The sequence below is a fragment of the Dendrobates tinctorius genome, unplaced genomic scaffold (genome assembly GCF_039654945.1).
Source record: "Dendrobates tinctorius isolate UK_male_01 unplaced genomic scaffold, ASM3965494v1 ptg000243l, whole genome shotgun sequence".
Classification (NCBI taxonomy): domain Eukaryota; kingdom Metazoa; phylum Chordata; class Amphibia; order Anura; family Dendrobatidae; genus Dendrobates; species Dendrobates tinctorius.
This window is the reverse complement of record NW_027361910.1, coordinates 11,976,514-12,002,933: the sequence shown is the minus strand read 5'-3', so window position 1 is coordinate 12,002,933 and position 26,420 is coordinate 11,976,514. Positions and strand designations below refer to the sequence as shown.

Genomic DNA, 26,420 nt, shown 5'->3' with positions numbered 1-26,420 from the left:
CACACACAGTGACTGGTGTGTTGTGCAGGCCAAATTGCTAGCAGCAGAAGCAGTTTTTTTTTCTTCTCAGCAGGACAAAAAAAAAAATTGGGATTGCTTTTAAAAAAGCAGTTTGCGGAGCAGTGGGTAAACAGCAATGCAGGAATGTCAGGAAGCCTTAAAAGGCAGCCCAACAACCAACACCACTGATACACCACTATATAGCCTCCCCTTGCATTGCACACACAGTGACTGGTGTGTTGTGCAGGCCAAATCGCTAGCAGCAGAAGCAGTTTTTTTGTCTTCTTCCCTGCCTAACGCTCTCCCTACAGAATCAGCAGCAACCTCTCCCTATACTGAGATCGGCAGAAGTAAGATGGCGGTCGGCGTGCACGCCCTTTTATACCCCCTGTGACGCCCACCAAAGCAAGCCAATCACTTGCATGCCCTTCTGAAAGATGGTGGTGACCCCTGCCTATGTCATCACGTTGCCCACAGTGTCCGTGGATCCTGATTGGCTGAAAAAGAGCGCAAAACAAACTTTTGAAACGCGACTTTGGCGCGTAAGTCGCCGACCTCGTGGCCGACCTCATCCTAGGGTCGGGTTTCGTTTCATGAAACCCGACTTTGCCAAAAGTCGGCGACTTTTGAAATTTTTCGACTTGTTTCGCTCAAATCTAGTAATGAATGAAGAAAGCCGCTTTGTTCTTTCGTTAGTCAACTTTTGAAGTTCTCTGATTAGATTTCGGTGCACAGTGGCTGGACTGTACAGGGGGTCTTCTCCTCCTTTTCTCTGATTCCCCTGCTCCTCCACCTGCCTATGGTCTCTGAATGACTTGCCTCATCTTGTGTGAAATCTCAGCAGTGACCTGTCACTCAGAGACCTCAGCGCAGGGGCCAGAGAATCAGAGACAGGGAGGAGAAGACCCAGTGCACAATCTGGCCCCTGTGCACTGAAATCTTATTAGCTGAGAAAGATATCAATCTAATCGATATTACAGCGCCATTACAGCCATGTTTAATGCATAGATAAAATATCATTTAGATTTTTGGGAAGAATGGAGTCTTTTATGCAACATAAACAATTGACTTTGCACACTATTCTCATGTTTCATTCCCTCATAAAAGGACTGGAACAAGTTACGGGATGGTTTAACTCCAAGAGCTCGTGTGATGCCCCTACCTATTCCTACACACTACCTACTTTTGCCTTTGCTCATAAGGACCACGATCTGCAGGAGGAAAGCTTCCGGCTTGGCCAAGAAACTTTAGATAAAGTGAATGAACTGCTTGCGCGTTACAAAGGGACACAAAATTTCCATAATTTCACATCACAGCAAGGACCTTGGGACCCCAGTGCTAAACGTTATATCATGGAGATGAATTGTGAGCCCCCTTTCATGCAGTGTGGCCTGGAGCTGGCTGTGATTAAGGTGAAAGGACAGAGCTTCTTAATGCATCAGATACGCAAGATGATTGGACTGGTTATTGCGGTGGTGAAAGGATATGCTCCACCATATATAATGCAGAGGAGCTGGGGAGAGGAAAAAGTGGACATACCCAAAGCTCCAGGCCTGGGGCTGGTACTAGAGAGGGTCCAGTTTGAGAAGTACAATCGGCGTTTTGGGAATGATGGCCATCATGAGTCATTGGACTGGGCAGAAGAGGAGGAAAAAATTGAGGCATTTAAGTAAGCACATATCTATCCCACAATTTTTCAGACTGAAATTGAAGAAAAGTCCATGGCAAGCTGACTAACCACTTTACCCATTCATGACTACGATGCAACTTCTCAGGGGCAGAATATGGTCAACCGCAAGGTAAACCATTTTTATAAATTTATTAATAAGGGTGAAAGTGCGTGCAGAAATGGCTGTCAAATTAGGACCCCCCACTGGTCGCCTAACGACCCCTTTAGATAAGCCAATTATCGGGAAACAAGCTGTCATCTGTTTCTGACTATTAGACCCTTTAAATAATCTGGCAATTGCCCTATGAATGAGCAAAATGCTTTTTTGTTGGGTGCAATGATTTTTAATCCATCCTCAAAGTTACTGCTATTGGCAGCATATAGTGTTGTGTGAACAGGGGATGTGCTGCCGATAACATACAGTATTTGTGCAAAGAACAATCATATGGACAGCACCGTGGCTCAGTGGTTAGCACTGCAGCCGTGCAGCACTGGGGTCCTGGGTTTAAATCCTACCAAGGAAAACATCTGCAGGAGGAGAACAAACTGAAGTAACAAGTGCTTAATATTAGAAAATATCAAAATTTTATTTGTTGTATTTTAGTGTTTTTAACATTTTTTCTTATTGTACTTGTATCATCAGCACAGCTTTGGGTTGGTGACATGTTTTTCATACGACCTCTGAAAGACGTTCTTCTGATGTAGTCTGGATGAAACTTCCCCCTTCTTCTTTGGCACTATTCTCTGGAGGCATCATTGTGATTGTCTATACATTTCATACTCTGATATGTTATACTATGATCATTTGTGTTACTATGTACTTTTTGTAATGTTTGGCTTTTACTATTGGTGCCTTTTTTAAATATTATATATCTATGTTTGCATAAGCAATGAGATCATTTCTGTGGCCACATTTCTTTTCCCCACCCCCTTTCCCTCCCTTCTCCCCGTTCCTCCCCTACCACATCCTATGCAGGTGTATTACAATCTTTAATGGATGGTGCGTGTGTGCTCTGCTGCACACCACTCCTGCCCATGGACAGGCGTCTTTATGCCTTCTGCACATGTCGCGGGCATCTCTTGCTCGCGCGCATAGGGGCATGACGCCGTGTGCTGCGGGACAGGACCTGCCGTGCGCAGCGCGCATGCGCCGCATTCGTCTTTCTATTGGGCTCACTGCAGCATGTGACGCTTCTGCATCGCGATTTGAAGGTCCTCAACCAGCTTTGATCATCCCCTTGAGAAAGCTGCATTTGGGGCAGCGAACCGTACGTCGGGGTCTCTCTGCATAGGGGTTTTCCCTCCTTGCTTTGTACTTTTCGGTAAGTCTGACCAATTCAATTCTTTATTTACGTTACCTGTTACTTATTGATTTACCTATGCAGTCAGGCGTTACTTGTGGTATTACTGTATTAGAATTTTTCTGATGCTTTACTATGGAGACTTTACCCTTATTCACATAGCGTTACTGTCTGGCACCTTTTTGTTGTATTGGGTATTGTGATTTTAAAATATTTATATTGAATAAAGAATTTTGATATTTTCTAATATTAATCACTTCAGTTTGTTCTCCTCCTGCTTTTGCATGTGTTTTGAAAGTGAGTGCAGTAACTTGGGGGATTTTTTTGTTACCACATGGCAAGGAGTTTGTATGTTCTCCCCGTGTTTGCGTGGGTTTCCTCTGGGTTCTCCGGTTTCCTCTCACATTCCAAAGACATACTTATAGGGAATTTAGATTGTGAGCCCCATTCGGGACAGTGATGATAATGTTTGTAAAGCGCTGTGGAATTATTAGCAAGCATTCTGTGTGCTTAGAATGTTTTTCAGCCTATATTCAGGAGCCAGTATCCTACTGCTAATTGGCTTACAAATAGGTGATTGACGGTCATTTAATGGCTTAGATCGTCTCATCTAATGGGGGCATAAGTCCTGAATGAGTAGGGATTTCAAAGAATAAATTGCAAGTTCTACTGGATTCTCCGTAGACGCCCTTATATCAGTCTGCTTTGCTCTATAACAGATGTATGGCAAATCAGACGGCATCTTCAGTATGAGAGGTTTCCTACAAGATGTTGGTTCTGCTGCTGTTTTGAGAATCTTGTACAGCTGCAAATGTAGTAATCATTTCTACTACCCTCCGCCTTTTCTACTGCCCTCCACCTTTTCTACTACCCGCCGTCTTTTCTACTACCCTCCGCCTTTTCTACTACCCTCCGCCTTTTCTACTACCCTCCGCCTTTTCTACTACCCTCCGCCTTTTCTACTACCCGCCGTCTTTTCTACTACCCTCCGCCTTTTCTACTACCCCTTTAGTTCATCTGCATACATTCAGATACCTTATTCTGCATGTTCTGCACTTCGTTGACGTTTTAGATATACAATTTGACTGTCAGTCTTGCACTTAAATATTTTAGTTAGAAAACGGTATATAATGGTATTCTCCCATTGTCTTTTAGGTGCTCTCATTACACAATCAGACACTGTCCATCCATTATTGTTAGGCCATGTTCACAAGATCATATATTCATTTCAAATTTTATCCGTGAAAATAAAGACAGCACTCGGACCAATGTTATTCGATAGGGCTGTTCAGATGTGCGAGGTTTTTTTTACAGAACGGATCTGTGAACGGGAAGAAAATCACTGCATGCAATAGTTTTTCTCTTATGTCTGGATGAGACGTGTTACAAAAATATTCTTCGATTGTTCTCCTGGCAATTACAGATGTTGAATGTCAGATTTGTCGCCGTGGATGTTGGCTCATTTGGATGAGGAAATGACTCTCAGACTTTCAAAAACTCTGACATGGGCCAACGTTTGTATCATAACAATTTCAATTTTCCACAGCCACGACCTCTTCCTAACACTGAAGGACCGCCAATGCCGTTTGTTGTGGTTGGGGATGAGGAATTTCAAGTGTGTGCCAACCTCATAAAACCTTAAGTAGGGACTTGAATCACTCCAAACGGATTTTCAACTACCGACTGACAAGGGCACGAAGAACTGTGGAGTGTGCCTTTTGGCTTGCTGGTATCTAAATGGTGCATTTTAGGAACAGTCATCAATCTAAAAGTTGAGACAATTGATGAGGTTGTGAAAGCTTGTGTTGTTATGCACAATTACATCCTGGCAAAAGAACGACCCAACTTAGAAACTGAGGAACATTACATTGCACGATTACCAAGATCACCCTCTGAGGACTAGAGTGGAAGTTGCTGAGATGAAGGATAAGCTTGCTGCATACTTTGCTTCTGATAATGGACGTGTGGCATGGCAAGACAGAATGGTTTAAGCCGCTAAGTAAAATGTACCTGTAATGTTAAAATATACCAGTAATGTTAAAATGTACCTGTAATGTTAATGTTAAATTGTACCTGTAATGTTTGCTGACTTAAATAATAAAATACATGCAGTAAAACAGCCGTTACAAGTTCCCTCAACGATAGAATACACACATGTGTGTGTTTGCTGTGGCGGCGGCGCTTAAAGAGACAATGAAAACATAGATATTGTGCAAATAAAACTAAAAAAAAAATTTAACAAAAAAATTATTGGTTTTAGGATTGAGGTCTATCTGAGGGTGAGATGGGGTGGACCTTGGGGTGTGTAGCTGTGAGGATTGGGTGGTAGTTGATGAGGATGGGTTACAGGGGAAGGGGCAACAAATTGAAGGTTTGGATCATGGATGGAATCATGGGAATGGATAGACAAACTGGAAGGGACAGACATAAGAGAAGGTAGTGACACATTTGACAACAGAGACACATTGGTAGGTGAGGGTGGAGGTGGTGGGTCCAATTTTGGCAGGGTTTTTTGCCTCCGGGTCTTCATGCTGGTGGGAATCTGTTTATTTTTTGCCCTTTGTTCTCTTGGCCGAGTGGGAGTGGTGGCCTCTGTAGCAGTCTTCTGGCATGGTGCTGGACTGGGCAGCGTGGTGGATGCTGCTGGCTGCAGGGGTGCTAAATTTGGGAGCGTGGTGGATGTTGCTGCCTGCAGGGGTGCTGAACTTGGGAGCATGGTGGATGCTGCTGGCTGCAGGGGTGCTGAACTTAGGAACGTGGTGGATGCTGCTGGCTGCAGGGATGATGAAGTCGACAGTGAGATGGATCTGTGAACTGGAGGCGGTGAAGGTGGAGGATAGTTCGGTGCTGTGGGAGTTGTAAAGTATATGCTCGTCTGCTGGTAATATCCTCTGGCCTGTGGATTGTAGCTTTGGGACTGCTGCTGCTTCAATGCATGGCTGTTAGCAGCCTGGCAGGCCTGCTTGACGTTGAGCTGGAATTGAGGCATAAGGTTTTCTGACACATCCCGCTCTATTGCAGAAAAAATGTCGCACTGGTCTCTCAAGGTCGGCATCCAGGTGGTCAAGGCGTTTGTTGACATCCTGTATAAGTGTGTTCACATGGTTGAACCCACTCCTCTGTCTATCATCAAGCCCCTTAATCCCATCCTGGAAGACCGAGCTTAAGTGCATAAACTCGGGCATGAGTGGCTCCTCCCAGGCCCTCTGCCGCTGATGAGAAGACCCAACAAAAGCAGTGGCAGAGGGCTGGGAGAGGGGAAAACCTGATGGATCGGCAGCTGCCTGTGAGGCCTGACAGGTTGCTACATCGCTGGTGGATGATTGGGACTACGTCTGTTCCTTGTCTGGTCGATGAGGGGCCCCTTCAACGGAGGATGATCCAAGTTGTGTTGTGCTGCATCAGGTTCTGTGGTGAAAATAAAAGAAAAACATTAGTTAAAAAAAAAAGTTTAAATAATAGTAAGACAACACAAACGATACTCATGTTCGCTGAGCAAGAGCAGGCCTCATAAAACATGGTTACGGTGTTATTTGTATTTTCTTATCCTTTGAGCAGAACCACTTTTAACCTGGTTCTCATGTTGAAGTGATCCTTCATCGAGCGCCAATGGACCCTTATTCTCTTCACTGTGAAGGGGAAAAAAAAGGAAAACATTAAGTGTAAAACAATGCACCTACATTTACAGTTTCACTGGCACGTCAGACCACATTGCAATACTTACCAAAATCATTTCTGGTATGTGGCGTGGCTCGTTCCCAATCATGCAACAGAGCGTGTACCACAATTGTACTCTTTCTTGCACAAGGTTAATTAGTTGATAGTTGTCAATTCCCTGTTTGGCTTCTTCTCGTTGTGGAACCTATAGATCAAATAAAACAAAAGAATATTAAGTAAGGGCCCCGTCACACATAGTGACTCACCAGCGATCCCGACAATGATATCAGCTTGTCAGGATCGCTGGTGAGTCGCTACATGATCGCTGGTGAGCTGTCAAACAGACAGCTTCACCAGAGATCAGCACCAGCGACGCCGAGCGCGCGGCGTCGCTGTGTACTTTAGTTACCAGTGCGCTGATGCAGGGAGCTGGTAACTAAGGTACACATCGGGTTTCAAAGGGGCGTGCGTCACTTAGAAACCCGATGTGTACCTTGGTTACAAGCTCCCTCCATCAGCACGCTGGTAACTAAGGTACACAGAGGGTTTCTAAGCACAGCGCGCTGCTTAGAAACCCTGCGTTTACCTTAGTTACCAGCTGATCCCTGGTCTCCCGCCTGTCACACGCAGTGGTGCGTGCTGGCCAGCGGGAGACCAGCGATCAAAAAAATGTCCAGGGCTTTCCAACAACGATCAGCGATACCGACAGGGGGGCCGGTCGCTGATAGGTGTCACACACAGCGATCTCGCTGGTGAGATCGCTGTTGCATCACAAAAATTGTGACTCAGCAGCAATCTCGCTAGTGAGATCGCTATGTGTGATGGGGGCTTTAAACTGAAAGAAAATTCAAATACAACTCTGATGAAAAGAATACTTTCCTCCTGAGACACATGAGCCCAATGACCCTGGGAAGAATAATTTCCATTCGACTGCTCCTGCTCTTTATCAGTGAAAGGTACCTGTAAAGAAATTCCATGATTTAACACAGGTATAGTATTGCCAGTCAATACATACCAATCAGTATATGTTTTGCCGCTATAAGATGCTGCCACTGCCTTTCAGGGCTTATGTACAGCAGCCTATAATGCTGTAGTTAAGCCCCCGAGTCCAATCTGAAAGAAGAAAAGCAAGGGTTATTATACTCACCCAGGGGAGGTCCAGTCCAATGGGTGTCGCAGGTCCTGGGTCCGGCGCCTCCCATTTTCATGCAATATCGTCATCCTGCTTGCTTCGTGCCGTGCTCCTCCTGTTGAGGGCAGAGCAAAGTACTGCAGTGTGCAGGCACCGGGAAAGGTCAGAGAGGCCCAACGCCTATGCACTGCAGTACTTTACTCTGCCCTCAGCAGGCAGATCAGTACGCCTGGCAGAAACGTGGCACGAAGCAAGCAGGATGATGACATTCCATGAAGATGGGAGGCTCCTGACCCAGACCTGCGACACCCATCGGACCGGACTGCCCCGGGTGAGTATAGTAAAACTTGTTTTTCTTCTCTTTAAGGTTGGACCGGGGACTTATCTACAGCATTATAGAATGCTGTAGATAAGCCCCAAAAGGTAGTGGCCACATCTTATAGCGGCAAAACGAGGTGACAGGTTTCCTTTAAAGAATTATATGCACTTACACAGCTTAGCTGTTATGAATGTGGTTTGCTGTTTGAGGAATATACTGCCACACTGAATACACTAGAGCACATAAATCATTAAGATCTGGTATTGGCTCCCTATGCAATTGCTGACTGATGATGTCTCAGATGTGCTTGACGGTACAGAAGCCTGAGGACATGGTAGGTCATGGTATCACGTTTAATCCGTGCAGGCTTCTCAAAGTAGTTGAAGATAGGTTTTGTCATTTTGAAAAATTGCTTCTTGGAAGCTTTGGAGAATTGGCTGACCATTGCTTCCACAACCAAATCATTGTAAGGCCAAGCTGTAAAGGCCCTGTCACACACAGCGATATCGGCAGTGAGATCACTGATTTTGTGACGCCACAGCGATCTCGCCAGTGACATCGCTGTGTGTGACATGTATCAGCGACCGCCCCCCCCGCCGGGTATCGCTTATCATGCTCGAACGTCCTGGGTCATTTTTTGATCATTGGTCTCCCACTGGCCAGCGCGCATCGCTGCATGAGACAGCGAGAGACCAACGATCAGCGACGCTGGATGCTGGTTTCCAAGGTAAACAGCGGGTATCTAAGGGACAGACATAAGGGAAGGTAGTGACACATTTGACAACAGAGACACATTGGTAGGTGAGGGTGGAGGTGGTGGGCATGCGTTCCACCAGTCTTTCACACTGCTTCTGGGGCAAAAATGTAAGCAGTTCTTCTTTGTTTGATGGCTTGTGACTATCCATCATCCTCTTGATTACATTCCAGAGGTTTTCAATGGGGTTCATGTCTGGCGAAAGGGCAGCCGATGACAGGGTTTCGATGTGGCGGTCTCTTAATTTTTGCCAGAGCTGTGTATATATATATATATATATATATACACTGCCCAAAAAAACAAAGGGAACACTAAATAATACAATTTATTGTTTAGTGTTCCCTTTATTTTTTTGAACAGTATATATATATATATATATATATATATATATAGAGCTCCATTAATCCTCACTCTCCTTCACTATCCGCAAACCCCAGCACCCGCTAACCAAATAGTAATCTCTCCTTCCCTCTTGCCTCGCCACCTAACCTCCTCTGCTGAACTGCTCCTCAACCTCAGAGCTCTCCTAATAAAATACAAAACAAGCCACTCACCCTCCTTCTCCCATATACTCTCCCTCTCTCTGCTTCTCCTCACTGCTGGTGACATATCTCCCTATCCTCGACCACCACAGCTCATACCTCCCAATATTACCCCCTTCTATCGTTCCCAAACCAACACAAACAACAGAAATCTTTCCCACCTCAAATCCGTGCCCATGACAACCACCACCCTGCTTCCACTCTCTGGATCACTCTGGAATGCCCGCTCCGTCTGCAATGAACTCCTTGTGATTCACGACCTCTTTATCTCTCATAATTTTTCCTTCCTTGGCCTCACTGAAACATGGCTGACACCCTCTGACACTGCCTCACCTGCTACGCTATGTTACTGCGGCCTCTACTTCACCCACACTCCTTGCCCTGGCAACAGACATGGTGGAGAAGTGGGCCTTCTCCTTTCTGCCAACTGCACCTTCAACCCAATCCCACCTCTACTCTCCCTCATCCTCCCCTCTTTTGAAGTCCACTCTTTCCTCATCTATTCTCCCTCCAACCTCCAAGTGGCTGCCATATACCGACCTCCGGGCCCGACCACTGCCTTCATTGACCAATTCTCTACCTGGCTCCTTCACTTCCTCTCTGCTGACAATCCCACCATCATCATGGGTGACTTCAACATACCCATTGACACTCACCAGTCAGCTGCCTCCAAACTCCTGTCCCTTACTTCATCTTTTGGACTTACTCAGTGGTCCTCCTCAGCCACCCACACAGACGGACATACATTAGACCTGGTCTTCACCCACTTCTGCTCTCTTTCTAACTTCTTCTAATCACCTCCCCTCTTCCTCTATCTGACCACCATCTACTCACTTTCTCATCCCTGTCCTCCTCATCTGTCACCCATATCCAGCAGCATGCGCACCCCCGCAGAAACCTCGCACATCTAGACACTCGCACACTCTCTGACTCTATTCTACCACTGTCCTCCATATCTTCATTCCACGACACTGCCACTGCCACTACTTTCTACAATGCCACTCTTGCATCAGCCATCGTCTTGGTTGCCCCTGTCATGCATAACAGAGTGCGACGAATCAATAGACAACCCTTGCACAATAACATCACTAAAAAGCTTCAGCAAGCATCCAGAATTGCAGAACGGCGCTGGAAGAAAACGCATTCGCAAGACGACTTCACTGCACTCAAACAAGCAACACTTGCATTCAAATCTGCCCTCACCTCTGCTAAACAGGCCTACTTTACATCCCTTGTATCTTCCTTATCCCACAACCCCAAACAGTTGTTCAATACTTTTAACTCCTTCCTCCACCCACCACTACCCCCTCCGACTTCCCTAATCTCTGCCGAGGACTTTGCCGCACTCTTGAAAAACAAGATAGACCAAACACTGTAAGTCTTTATTGCGCAACCACCACAACCCCTTTGCATATCAGACAATGCCCAAACCCCGTAACCTCCTTATCTAACATCACTGAAGGGGAGCTTGCTCATCTTCTCTCCAAATCACACCTCACCACTTGAGCACTTGACCCGATCCCATCCCATCTCCTCCCCAACATCACCACCACTCTTATCCCATCCCTAACCCAACTCTTCAACCTATCACTAACTTCTGGTACCTTCCCTTCTGCTTTCAAACATGCCACAATCACGCCTATCCTTTAAAAGCCAACCCTCGATCCAGCAGCCACGTCCAGCTATCGCCCAATATCACTACTCCCATTCGCTTCTAAACTCCTGGAGCAGCATGTCCACGCTGAACTTTCCTCCCACCTCTCATCTAACTTGCTCTTTGACAATCTACAATCTGGCTTCCGCCCCATCATTCCACAGAGACAGCCCTGACCAAAATTACCAATGACCTACTTACAGCAAAAGCTAACGGACAATAATCTATACTCCTCCTTCTAGACCTGTCCTCTGCTTTCGACACTAATGACCACTGCCTCCTACTACAGATCCTCTCCTCCTTTGGCATCAAAGACCTCGCCCTATCCTGGATCTCCTCATACCTTTCCAACCGCACATTCAGCATCTCCCACTCCCACACTATCTCCTCATCCCACCCTCTCTCTGTTGGAGTCTCCCAAGGCTCTGTTCTAGCACCCCTACTCTTCTCAATCTATACACTTGGCCCCGGCCAACTGTTAAAGTCCCACGGATTCCAGTACCACCTTTATGCCGATGATACTCAGATATACCTCTCTGGCCCAGACGTCTCCTCTCTGCTCTCTAGAATCCCAGAGTGTCTATCAGCCATATCCTCCTTCTTTTCCTCTCGCTTCCTCAAACTCAATGTGGACAAATCTGAACTAATCATCTTTCCCCCATCTCACAGATCTTCCTTACCCGACCTTTCTATAACAATTGACTACATCACGCTTTCCCCCGTACTGGAGGTCCGCTGCCTCGGAGTAACCCTTGACTCTGCCCTGTCTTTCAAACAACACATCCAAGCTCTTTCCACCTCCTGTCGCCTCCAGCTCAAAAATATTTCCAGAATCCGTCCCTTCCTCAACCCTCAATATACTAAACTACTTGTGCATGCCCAAATCATCTCCTGTCTCGACTACTGCAACATCCTTTTCTGTGGCCTCCCTGCTAACATCCTTGCACCTCTCCAGTCCATCATCAACTCTGCCGCCCGACTAATTAATCTCTCTCCTCGCTACTCCTCCGCTTCTCCCCTCTGCAAATCTCTTCACTGGCTCCCATTCCCTCAGCGTATCCAATTCAAATTACTAATACTGACCTACAAGGCCATCTACAACCTGTCTCCTCCATACATCTCTGAACTAATCTCCCGATACCCGATACCTTCCCTCAAGTAATCTCTGTTCCTCCCAAGACCTCCTTCTCTCCTCCACACTTATTCGCTCCTCACCCAACCGCCTCCAAGACTTCTCCCGAATAGCCCCCATCCTCTGGAATTCCCTGCCCTAACACATCTGGCTATCAACCACACTCGGATCCTTCAGACGGAACCTGAAAACCCACCTTTTCAGGAAAGCCTACAGCCTGCAATGATCCCTGCTGCCTCCTCACCACTACTGGAGCTACCGCCTCACCATCACTGGAGCTGCTGCAACCCCCCAACCTACTGTCTCCTTCCCCACCATCCTGTAGCATGTAAGCCCGAAATAGAGGGGAGAGAGGACCCTGCCCTATCCATCTGTGATTGTTAGTTTGTTTACTGTAAAGCCCCGTTAATCATAACGATGTCCCAGCAATCCCACCAACGATCCGACATGATGGGATCACTGGGACATCGTTAGGCTGATCGCTGGTGAGCTGTCACATAGCCCCAGCGATCAGGATCACCGACGCTGGACGCTGGTTTCTAATGTAAACATCGGGTATCTAGGAGCCGCGGCTCCTGGATACCCACCCGCTGTTTACATTGGAAACCGGCGTACACGCTGGTTTCTAATGTGAGCATCGGGTATCTAAGAACTGCGCGACTCCTGGATACCCGCTGTTTACCTTGGAATCCAGGAGCCGCTCCTAGATACCCGATGTTTAATTTAGAAACCAGCATCCAGCGTCGCTGATCGCTGGTCTCTCGCTGCCACACGCAGCGATGCGCGTTGGCCAGCGGGAGACAAGCGATCGAAAAACGGCCCAGGCCGATGCTGCAATCAGCGATAACCAGAAGGGGGGCCGGTCGCTGATCCCCATCACACACAGCGATCTCGCTGGCGAGATCGCTGTGGCGTCACAAAATCAGCGATCTCGCTAGTGAGATCGCTGTGTGTGACGGGGCCTTAAGTGATATCTGTAATTCGTATGTAACCCCTTCTCATGTACAGCACCATGGAACCGCTGCCCGGGCATAGTAACTAACTGTGGTTAGTTATAACAAATTATAATTATCCTCCATCCCATAGTCCCGTGCCCATATACCCATCATACATATCCTCCATCCCATAGGCCCATGCCCATATACCCATCATACAGCCTCCATCCCATAGGCCCGTGCCCATATACCATCATACATATGCTCCATCCCATAGTCGAGTGCCCATATACCCATCACACATCCTCCATGCCATAGTCCCATGCCCATATACCCATCACACATCCTCCATCCCATAGTCCCATGCCCATAAACCCATCATACATATCCGCGATCCCATAGGCCCGTACCTATATACCCATCATACATATCCTCCATCCCATAGTCGAGTGACCATATACCCATCACACATCCTCCATCTCATAGTCCCACGCCCATATACCCATCATACATATTCTCCATCCCATAGTCCAATGCCCATATACCCATCATACATATTCGCCATCCCATAGTCAAGTGCCCATATACCCATCACTGTTGTGAGCTCATTTTCTCATTCACCTTTGATGTCCGATGAACTCCCTCTGCTGGTGAAAGGAGGTGGTAAAACTGATTTGGATGGGAGAAACCTGTCACCTAAACAGGTGGATTGCGATTGGACATCCGGAATCTCTGAGTGGATATAAGGCAGCCGACGCCCTGTTGGGTTGCTGGTGATTTCTCTGCTCTGAGCTCTGGCCTCCAGTTCAGTTTCTGTCTTCTAAAGCTAAGTTTTGCTCTGCTATTGTTCCATGAGATTTTGTCTGATTTGCTTAGTTTTGTGTTCTGCCAGCCCCGACTGGGGCTCTGCTGAATTTCCATTTTTGTCCCTGATTGGTTAAATCTCTTTTGCTCTGTCTTCAGAATATATCGGAGTGCTGATATAGGGATTTTGAAGTCTAGTGACTTCAGGGCCGTTTTTCCTATCAGACGTGTTGGGACATTTTTGGTAGGGTTTTTGCGAATTGCAGCCAGCATCTTTTCTGTCCTTTCCTATCTAGTTAGTTGGGCCCCATCATTTGCTCTGCCTGTCTTTCTGTCTGTGTTTGTGTTTTCATCTGTTTCCACCGACAATACATGTTGGGGGCTGTCCATTGCTTTGTGGTCTGCTCTGGGGCAGTTTAGATTTCCCCTTTCTTTCTTTAGGCTTATTTAGTTCTCTGGCTGTGGAGAGGCATCTAGGACCACCGTAGGAATGCTCCACGGCTACTGTTAGTTGTTGTGAATAGGATCAGGGGTCTGCAATCCGCTAGCTACCAACCTGTCCGGTTTTCTGGACTTAGCTTGCATTTTTGTTTTTTCCTCCTCCGGTGACTCATTCATAACACATCACACATCCTTCATCTCATAGTCCCATGCCCATATACCCATCATACATATCCTCCATCCCATAGTCCCGTGCCCATATACCCATCATACATATCCTCCATCCCATAGTCCCGTGCCCATATACCCATCATACATATCCGCCATCCCATAGTCCCGTGCCCATATACCCGTCATAGATATCCTCCATCCCATAGTCCAGTGTCCATATACCCATCACACATCCTCATCCCATAGTCAACCATTATGACATCTTAATGAGCGACGGGGCTTGATGACATCAGCGTCGCCATGGCAAACATTGTGACATCATAATTAGGGGCGGGGCTTGATACGCACACACTGTTTGCCCAGTATGTAGATAGGGGCATTATGACATCATAATGAGGGGCGGGGCTTGACGCGCACACATTTTTTCCCCAGTATATAGATAGGGGCAAAATTGTTTGGTAAATTGGAAAGCGCGGGGTTAAAATTTCACCTCACAACATAGCTTAGGATGCTCTCGGGGTCCAGTCTGCGACTGTGCCAAATTTTGTGGCTGCGGCTGCAACGGTGCGGATGCCTATCCCGGACATACACACATACACACATACACACACACACACATACATACATACATACACACTTTGAGCTTTATATATTAGATAATATCCAAGAAAAAGATGGCTGTGTTGTATAGTCTGGAGAAGGATGCAGCTGCAGGCATGGTGGGGAGGCAGCGAGAACCCGGAAGGAAGATATAAGCCGCGTGTGTAGAGCCAGGGTCGCTTCGTTCGGTAGTGTCCCTGGATACCAGAGAAATCCAAGATGGACGGCGGCACTGGGAGGCATGTGACGTCACAGAGTACGGATACCTGAAGATGCCAAAAAACTATCCAATGCGTTTCGGGGATGCTCAGTTCCCCTTTGTCTGGGCGATTACTCCCGTGTATGCAGGAGGGCATTTTATAATCCGGAAATGCCTGCCCTCTTCCCAGGAAATTCCATGATCCTTCAAAAAGGCTGCTGGTTATAGAATGCCCTAGAGTCTTTCTTGATCTATGTTTAGCTTTATATAAATATAAGTTTATACCATAAAATACATACAGTATATACACATATACATACACATTGCTCATCCCATACTGTACATGAATACATTTATACATTAAAATCTAATTTTAACTTAATTTGAACATTAAAAATAGAATTATTAAGGGTGTGCCAGTACTTTTTAATGATACTTTTGAAGGGTCCACCATTAATATGATATTCAGTAATAATAGGAACCTTTTCTATTTGTTCCTTTATGTGTGGAGACTTCTGTGTTGCCTTGCTGTTATGGATTGCTTTTGATCTTGGCAATTCTTGTACCTCCTTTAGTGAGGATTCCAAAGCTTCCATTGCATAGCCTTTTTCCATAAATTGTTTTTTCTGGAATTGGGCCTCCTCCATATAGTATGTTAGATGGCTGCAATTTTGTCGAATTCAAGTAAACTGGCTTTTTGCTACATTCAACAGCCATGATGGAAGGTGACAACTTGTGGTTGGTATGTAACTGTAAGGCCGGGGTCACACTGGCGAGGAATACGGCTGAGTGAGAGGCGCTAAAAGCACGCATTACACACGGACCAATGATTCTCTATGGGGTCCCTCGCACCAGCCGTATATTTCTCATCCGTATTCTACGCTCCGTGCCAATCGCAGCATGCTGCGATTGTCAGCGTGCTACGGCCATAGAACACCAATGCAAGTCTATGGGTGCGCAAAAAATACGCATTACACACGGACCAGATGTGTGACTTGCGAGATATACGCACCCGGTGTCTTTTAGCAAAGCCGGCAATTCAGTGCGCTATACAGTAAACTCACACTGACAGGTTTAATAAAGAAATGAAAGAATAGATATAGACACATAGAATACATATATATATATATGCATTCTATGTGTCTATATCTATTCTTTGGTTTCTGTTAGAAACCCTGTCATGGGGCTCCATTATATGTCCAGTTTGCAAGCCTGCGAGAAAATCTCGCCATACGGATTACATACGGATGCTTACATGCGCAAAATACGCCACCACACCTTGATTACAGATGACATACGGAGTACTGTTTAGGGGTCATTCATCCGTATTACGCATGTAAAATACTAACCGTATTTTGCGTCGGTTAGTGTGACCCCGGCCTTAGAGTCAACATCTTTTTGGAAGCTTTTAGTGACTAGTTTGTTCTGATCTACCAATATTGTAAGATCCAGAAAATTATGTTTGTTGAACTGATGGTAGAGGGAATACTAACCCATAATCATCATGGTTCTGTTTTTTAGGAAATCATTCAAGGCTTCTCTAAAATTCTACCAGATGAAAATGACATCATCGATATATCGACACCATAGGACCAATTCTTTAGGTAATTATCCAATGGTATATATAGCTTATTCCTCCCAGCTGCCTACATATAGGTTGGCATAACTGGAAGCAAATTTCATCCCCATTGCTGTCCCTCAGGATTTAAGATAACATTTCTTATTGTACACAAAATAATTGTGGGTAAAATGAACGAGATACTGTCCCGAATGAGTTAAATCTGTACTTGGGCATACCTACCACTTTTCTGTAGAAAGAATTCAGCTGCTTGGCATTCCTTATTATGTTCAATTACTGTGTATAGGGATATAATTTCAAGGGTGCCAAGAAGAAAATGTGATTGACAATTTATATTTTCCAGAAATTGGATATGTCGTGTGTCTTTCAGGTCGGTAATTGGGGCACATGCATTTGTAAATGTTTAGTAAGGCCACTTAGGCCTGAAATAAGAGGTCTGCCTGGTGGATGCATCCTAGATTTGTGGATCTTTGGGATGTGATAAAAGAAAGGTATACACGGTGTTTTATTTAAAATTTGGAGAGACTCACTTTTGTTGAGTATACCATTAGCTCTTCCCACATTCACTTTATATTTATAGAAAGCTAAACAAAGATCAAGAAAGACTTTTGGACATCCTATAACCAGCAACCTTTTTGAAGGATTATGGAATTCTCTGGGAAGAGGGCAGTCCTTTCCGGATAACAAAATGCCCTTCTGCATACATGGGATTAGAGTTGTTGCCACTTTGGAGGTGTCTGCCAATAATTTTTGCCAATGTGAACACTCCAGGTTGGGTGTCTATCTGCTGGATTGGTTGTAGTAAAAGATATATCATTCTCCATTATACTATTTGTACTCTGGTGAAATTGATGCCACTTCAGTGGTGTGTGTCTGCCAATAATTTGGGTAAATGTGTAGACTCCTGGTTGTGTCGCCTTCATACGTGTTGCCTGTAGTAGTAGGCCTGCAGACCTTCAGGCTTCCATTTCCTTTGAGTCAACTATATGTGTTACTAATATCCTTAGATTTTTCTGACAATAGCATTCTGCGAAACTGATATTTGTGCCACCTGAGTGTGCTGAAGTTGAGCTGTTGTATGTGGTATCAGGGCTTCCAACACAGCAGACCTAAATTGATTTGTCACCCACGTCATCTTACTTTGACGCTCAATTGAAAGCTGTAGATGTTGGCCCAGAACCCCATACCTCATGCATGGCTGATTGCTGCCGTGCCATGCTACAATTTTTACTGTTTGTGAATTGAGGCCACTTTCCTGGTGTCTCCCCATAATTGGATGTGTTTAGGTAGCTTTTGGGGCCCATTAACCTGAATGGAGTTCGGCTATGTTCGGAGAATATTCGACAAATAAATTGGCGAATATTGCAAATCCGAAATGAACATTGAAATATTCGCTCATCTCTAATTCTGAGAAAACATATTCTGATGCACAAAATTCTGAGACTCCCATTGATGCTGATTAGAGAGAGCATCGTTTAACTTTACCCGTCTCCTGGCTGCCTCCCTGGCCGATGTCGGAGGGTTCACAGACCATGCGATCGGGGTCGCATCCGTAAGCCATATATTATCAATTATTCCATGATTTCAGCAGATTTACATGATATAGTTGTTTGGTTGTTCTCTTCACTGGGTGATATACTTTGTAATTCACCTCCCCAACCATTTCCCAGACTTCATATGGCGCTTGTCACTTTACCATGAGCTTACTTTCTGCTTTGGGCACTAAGACTATTAACCAATCCCCTCTTTTAAAGAACCTGACGTGGCCTTTCTATTATATTCTGGGTTCTGCACTGCCTGGGCATCCAAAAGGTGTACCTTTACTCTAGGCATCACTGCCACGATAAGGTCCTACTTACTCGTCACGTGCTCTATTCCTTCCATCTTTGGAGACAACGTTTTTGAGCATAGATTTTAGGGTTTTATTAAACCTTTCCATTAGACCATTTGTCTGTGGATGGTACACCATCATGTGCAATTGTTTAATCTGGAGCAGCCTGCACAGTTCCTTTGTCACCTTGGACATAAAATGAGTCCACTTATCAGTAAGGATCTCCTTAGGTAGCCTAAAGGCCCCGTCACACACATCTTTGTGATGCCACAGCGATCTCGCCAGTGAGATCGCTGTGTGTGACGGTGATCAGCGACCGCCTCCCCCGCCGGATATCGCTGATTGTGCTCAATCGGACGAGGCCATTTTTTTGATCGCTGGTCTCCCGCTGGCCAGCGCGCATCGCTGCATGTGGTAGCGGGAGCCAACGATCAGGGAGGCTCCCAGCGCTCTAAGCAGGTGCTGAGAGCTGGTCTCTAAGGTAAATATCGGGTTACTAAGTGGCGCGCATCACTTAGTTACCCGATGTGTACCTTAGAAACCTGCATGCTGGCAGCTCCCGGCCAGGCAAGTTCATCGGATTAAGAGAGCAGCTGCTAAAAAGCCATTACAAACCAGCAAACAGATATTTAAAGCTGCTGGTGCCTCTGGAGTCCCTCGAACCTCAAGGTCTAGGATCCTTCAAAGGCTGCAGTGGTGCATAAACCTACTATTTGGCCACCCCTAAACAGTGTTCACAAGCAGAAACTGTTGCAGTGGGCCCAGACACACATGAAGACTAATTTTCAAACAGTCTTGTTTACTGATGAGTGTCGAGCAACCCTGGATGGTCCAGATGGATGGAGTAGTGGATGGTTGGTGGATGGCCACTATGTCCTAACAAGGCTGCGACATCTGGAAGCAGGTTGAGGAGTCATGTTTTGGGCCGGAATCATGGGGAAACAGCTGGTAGGACCCTTTAAGGTTCCTGAAGGTGTGAAAATGACCTCTGCAAAGTATATAGTTTCTGAATGACAACTTTCTTCCATGGTATAAAAAGCAGAAATGTGCCTTCAGGAGCAAAATCATCTTCATGCATGACAATGCACCATCTCATGCTGCAAAGAATACCTCTGAGTCATTGACTGCTCTGGGCATAAAAGGAGATAAACTAATGGTGTGGCCACCATCTTCCCCTGACCTCAACCCTATAGAGAACCTTTGGAGTATCATCAAGCAAAAGATCTATGAGGCTGGGAGGCCGGTCACATCAGAACAGCAGCTCTGGGAGGCTATTCTGACTTCATGCAAAGAAATACAAGCAGAAACTCTCCAAAAACTCACAAGTTTAACGGATGCAAGAATTGTGAAGGTGACATCAAAGAAGGTTTCCTATGTTAACATGTAACTGGGCCTGTTAGGAGGTTTTGGAGTTAAATAGCTTTTTTGTTCAGTGAATCTGACCTCCTAATGCTGCAAATTCCAGAAATGAGCATTTTCAGTTCTTTAAAACATATCAAATGTTTAGAAATTCTACTGTGCCTAATAATTTGGAACAGTGCAATTTGAGTTTTAATTCATTTTGGAGATTATACTGTTATCATTGGGAGGTTTTTTCAATAAAATGCGATGTATACTCTAACGAGTGATGACTTTTATTAGACTGACTGTCATTTGTACCGACTATTTAGGAAAATCAGAGAAAAATATAATTTGCATAATAATTTGGAACACAGTGTAATATGTGTTGGTGGCCAATTGCTGACTTTACAATGGGCCCTACCATATCCATAGCAATCAATGGACTACAGAAACTTGTGGTAGATGTGGTCAGCTGACACTCTGGGCAATACTCACATAACCTCTGCACCTTGGCATAATTTCTGTGCAAAAAGAACCACTGCAGAATTTGCTTTTACATCTTTTAAACCGCTAGGTGACCCTCCCAACATATGTTTGTGTGCCATCTCAAGAACCGCCATGCGGTACAAATTTAACACTATCAGCTGTTCCAATACTTTGTCCCGGATTTTGGGGTTCACCTGCTGGGTTGGCAGCGTCCGTGGTGTAGATGGTTTGGGCATACATTGATACCCAGGAAACTTGCAGTCCATGGGTTTCAGCAGTCAGGAGGCAGTTCGAATCCACATGCCTTGGCCCTTTGCACAACCAACACTTGATAACGGCGGCACCTCTAATCCCCGAGACCAGTTTATTGGAGATTGGTTTCCTGCCACCCTCACTCCGGGGTACCCCCTAAGTATGGGCTCAGTTCTAACTGACCCCAGCAGAGGGGCATGTCCCTTTTCCTGGCTCCTGAGCTTGTAGGGGCCAGTGTGATAGCTGCAGTGAGGAAGAGTCCCAAACGAAGTCCTGGGTGGCCGTCTAATGCTGGATTATGCTAACAACCCTAACAACCTGGTCTAAGTTGCCCAGGTCCCCTTGCCCCACCCAACACTGTATGGCTGCTGTCAGAACTCTCACAAGCCAGTTGATCACCACCCTCTCTATTATCTGGGTCGGTGTCAAGTTCTCAGGCTGGAGCCTTTTTCTACCAGGTGCAATAAGTCAAACACATGAGACCTAGTGGGTTGGGTCTCCATAAAGGTCCACTGATATAACCACTGCACCCGTAGATATGTGTTGACACCCATCTGGGCAAGGATATCACCTTTAATGCCTCCATAGTCCCAAGCATCCTCACAGCTGAGGTCAAAGTATGCCTTCTGGGCATCTCCCATTAGGAATGGAGCCACCACTTCAGCCCACTGGTTGGCTGGCAAATTTTCCTGTCCCAGGGTTCTTTACCAGACGATGGCTTCCAGGTCTTCCTCCAGACTCATTTTCCTCAGTTCTACTCTGACTTTGTCCCGGTCTTCGGAATGGACTGGGGTCGGTGGTGGGGCATCTCTAGCATAGCTGCAATCTGCTGCAGAATCAGGTTGTTTATCTGCTGCTGCTGCTGTTGGTATAGCTCCTCCTGTTGCCGCTGTTGTGGCTGCTTCTTTTGTTGCCACTGCTGCTAGAGGCTGCTCCTGCTGTTGCCTCTGAAGCTGCTGCTGTTGCATGAGGACCCAACTGCCTTGGTTGCTCCTCCATGTTGTCGGCAGGCCTGAGCTGTAGTTTTGCAGGCTTGACAAAAGACATGCCGTTTTCTTTAGGGTATGCCTTAGTTGACACTGCCAGCATTCTCCACCATATGTCTGACAAGATATAGAATAAACGGGCACCAACCACAATATCAATTTAGGTGGGATCACCTAGTGCATATAAATGGATTGACATGAGAACACATGAAAAGAAGAAAGTATATGCACACAAATAGGGATCACCACAAAGATATGAAAAAAGTATCAATTTTATTAATGGACACAACAAACAGACACTTTGTGGTTAAAAACAATTAAAAAGTCTGAACAACCAGACATTAATAACAAAACAAAGACAATGGGTCATTTTGATAAATAGTTAAATGCTATGGGTCCCAAGACCAACCATACAGTATAATGCCAGGTATCTGCTAGTTACCATAACCTAGGGTCTATCAAATCAATTGTTATGACAATCATGACCTGATTGTTAAGTAACGTATAATATTTTATATTGGACTAGACGTGTGTCGCTAATTATCTATTGGTAGAGGAAACATAGTGAGACTAAGCTGATGTGGTTGTTGTCTAAAGTAGGGTCCTTAGAACCCCCTAACAGTTACAAGGAAATGACACTTTAATCCTGGTGGCAGTTTAAGTTTGCATCCTTCTATAGTAGGCACAGGAGGTATTGAAAATTCTGGTACACTAACCACTCTCTAGATGCCGAACTCAGATGTATATGTGCTTTCTTTACATGCAGAAACATTTTTCTGTGCATATATGGTGGGTGATTTATGTAATGTAGGCCAACACTTGATGGCCCTTCATATATGTATTTATGACTCTTTGTTATCTGTATGTATGGACACTGGTGGAGGCCTCTTTGTGATGGAAATTTCTGTATTCCGATTCTTGAATTTTTTACTGGGTTATGAGACTCATATATGTACAGCACTAATCTTTCAGATGTAACACATCAGATGTATTTTCAAGTTGGGGCAATGTGTATATATATATATAAAAAATGTTGCTTGCTCATTAAGTGACAATAGGGCATTGGTATATATTGTTGCCTTAATAGTATATATTGGAGGTTTTGCGCCGTTTTGATATCTGTGACCATATTCACTTAGTGCATTATATTGTGAATGGTGGATTACCATATGTGCCTATATACTGGCCTGTACCAGCTGATATTCTATATCATTGCCCTTTTTGATGGGAATTTTTGCATCCTGACTCCTGAATTTTATATTGGGTTATGTGTCATAATTCAAATATATTTTCAAGTTGGGGCAATGTATATTTTGTTTATTTGTTCATAAGATGATAATAGTACATTGGTATATATTGCTGCCTTAATGGTGCATATTAACAGTTCTGCGCCGTTCTAATATTTGGGATCATATTCACTGAGTGCATTATATTATATTATGAACGATGGATTACTATATGTGCTTGTTTATTGCCGTATATCAGCCGATACTCTATATAATGCTTTCTGCCTGTGAATATTTGACGCGTCTTGGAATCCTGAATATGGTGCTGGCGCCGTGGACTATGCACTTTATTTAGTGGTTAGATAGGGTTAATCCACTGGTGATTTTATAATAAATGCAATTGAGCATGTCTGCAGTTCTGCCATTACTGGCTATTATTCTGCGCAGGCGCAGTATGGTACCATGGCGACAACTTTTCTTACACCAAGCCTTTCATTTCCGGGGCATAGACGCCGGCGCCTGCGCATTTTAACTGTATCCACTCTGGACATAGGTATGTTCACGTTGCAATGGATCTCATGTAGCGTCTGTCCGCCATTGTTCTCCCGGTAAGCTTGCATACAGCTGCGCTTTATTAGCAATTATCTAAACGTATTTATTGACACAAGTGACGGGCATGCAGTACCCCTGACGAAGCCACAACATGTGGCGCAACGCGTCGGGTCCTAGTCCTCCTTGGCTTTACTCCTGGTTTCATATGATGCCTGAGTTTTGAGCTATCAGCATCCACACCATGTTATTTAGGTGACTATTATAGTCCGGTTTTGTGCCACTCTATAGGAGAAGCAGATGGTTATTTGAAGTGTTTGAGGAGGGTCACTTCCTTGTGTAATTCATGATTTTGCATGCAGAGGATTTACAACGGGCAGTTTGGGGCTGTCTTATTTCCTAGCGTTTCCTAGGTTATTTTAGCCCCTAATATTTAATCTCGCATGCTTGGAACAGCTTGTTGTATATGGTGCCACTATAAGAGTAACTGTGTATAATATTTATTTGGTACATCTTACTTGAACAGTCTTCGATAATTGTACTGACTACTGTCTATTTATGTATTAGACCTTACATACAATTGTGGGGACAGTTTATTTGTGAGCGCATGCTTCATTGTATATGCGCCAACTGTAATATTAGATCGAGATTTCATGGTTTGTTCACAACCCCGATATTTTCAAAAACATTGTTATATACAACCAGTTACAAATGGGATTGTATTTTTTTCATATTTGCATGGTTATTTTGACTATATAAGGTATGCTATTTATCTCATTATAGGGCCTATTCATATATATGTTCAATTGGAGTGTTCAGCCAAGGGGGTGTGGCTCTATTATGAGCCCAGTATTATGTGTATGTCACATGAATGACGAATTTTAAATGTTTTTAGAATTTTTTCATGTCTGTTAATTGTGTCCAAATAAAATCATACATGTTTCTTTTTGCTAAATCCAGTCTCGGGTGATCCCCTATTTGTGGCCTATACTTTTTCTCTCTTTACAAAAAAAATACTGACACACCCAAACCTCAACTGAAAGTTTAAACGGGTTTCATGGACATAGTCCACTCCCTAAACACACGGAGTGATCCGTCCCTCTACCAATTCATTTTCTTAAATCTGACTTGGTCAAATAGTTTGAACAAATCCACACTCTCTTTTATTTTGCATTGTAACTACAGCTGTGGCTGTAATTACAACGATCTCCAGTGTGTTCAGTATGCCTCTATGTGCATCCTGGAAAACACAGGAAATATAACGACCCTGTATATGATTACTCTCACTGCCTCACTTTAGATATATTGTTAAAATGATCATAAAAAGCTCTAATGCATTAATGTTAGCACTGAAATATCACTCACGTTTTCCTATTATTAAGAGCTCGAACTGAAATCCGCAGATAAAATGCCATGCTTCCATTTTAATGTTAAATTTCACGCATATTCAAAGGGTCTCTATGCCTTATGCTGCAGTCCTAATCTTATTTCCATACTCTTCGTGTCTGTGTTTAAGCACAGAAAATTGCTGTCAGATTGGAAGAAGCCGCAAAAAGTCTGATTCTTTAAAATCTTGCATAAATCTCTAACTATGAGTTTGGAGGAGGATTTAAGGTGCTTAACATGGCAAGACAAAATTAAATGAATTTGTTGAGATGGCGGTATGATATTATGCTATTGATTTTACAGAGTTGCCAGCAAATTGGCAAAAAGATAGATTTCAACCATGACACTTTGATGTAGCACATCAAAGAAATGGTCCCACATGACAAAATGTGTTGAATAGTTAATTTGAAATTCTTCGACCACATAAAGATTTTCTCAGATTCTGCCAATATGATTCCCAATGAAAAAAAATAAAATATAGATGGCCCACATTGATGATAATTAAGGGACATACAGTATATTTTATTCTGCTGCTGGAAATTGTACTTTTTGCTTGTTATGTATATACAAAATGGTATATAGGTTAAAGAAAAACATGAAGCTCATGGACCTCAAGGCAAAGAAAAATGTTATTGAATCCTTCCACTTACTGTGTGCATTGATAATATTCAGATTCACTTGTGGCAGTAGGGTCCTCTGATACCAATGTCTATGTGTAACTACTACCACTGCATGCTCTATAGCTACACTGTGCGGCACACAGCTCCTTAGCCATTGCCATAGGTATATAAATCTACCCCTACCAATAGAGTCTGACTTTACAAATAATTGTGAAAGAATAGCTCACTGATTCCAAGTGTGACACCATAATAGAACACAAATGTTCATAAAATTTCTTCCCTCCTAAATATCCCATAATCAGCTATCAGTGGCATTAATGAAAAATGGAAGTATTCAGCAATTAAGTAGCACGCCACATGCAGAGTGACATCTTATAGATAGCATTGTATCATTATTGTGTTTACCTGAGCGAAATCAGGGAATATCAGAGCTTGACATGTCACAATTCCTCCCCTCAGTGTGTCAAAGTTCAAACGGCTCAGCACGCACTTGCACTGGATTGGACGACTGAGCTGTCTATCAACACACTGAGCTCAGCACACCTCTGCACCAAATTGAATGACTGAGCTGCCACTCACTGTGCCCATGACACACTGAGGGGAGGAATCGTGGAGTGATCCTTAATACATTTTCTTAAAGTGGATGAAAACTGCGTGTAATATACAATAAAATTATCTGAGATCTTGCAAACAGGTAAAATCCATAAAGTATGAAATAGATTATCTGCTTATACAGTCATGGCCAAAAGTTTAGAGAATGACACAAATATTAATTTTTTCAAAGTCTACTGCTTCATTTTTTCTAATGGCAATTTGCATATACTCCAGAATGTTATAAAGAGTGATCAGCTTAA

At 44.4% G+C, this 26,420-nt stretch overlaps 1 pseudogene; it reads left to right on the top strand.

Annotated features, from left to right (window-relative positions):
* Positions 1-1,037: 1,037 nt before the first annotated feature.
* On the top strand, positions 1,038-2,354 carry LOC141060739 (pseudouridylate synthase 1 homolog pseudogene; annotated as a pseudogene).
* Positions 2,355-26,420: the final 24,066 nt, after the last annotated feature.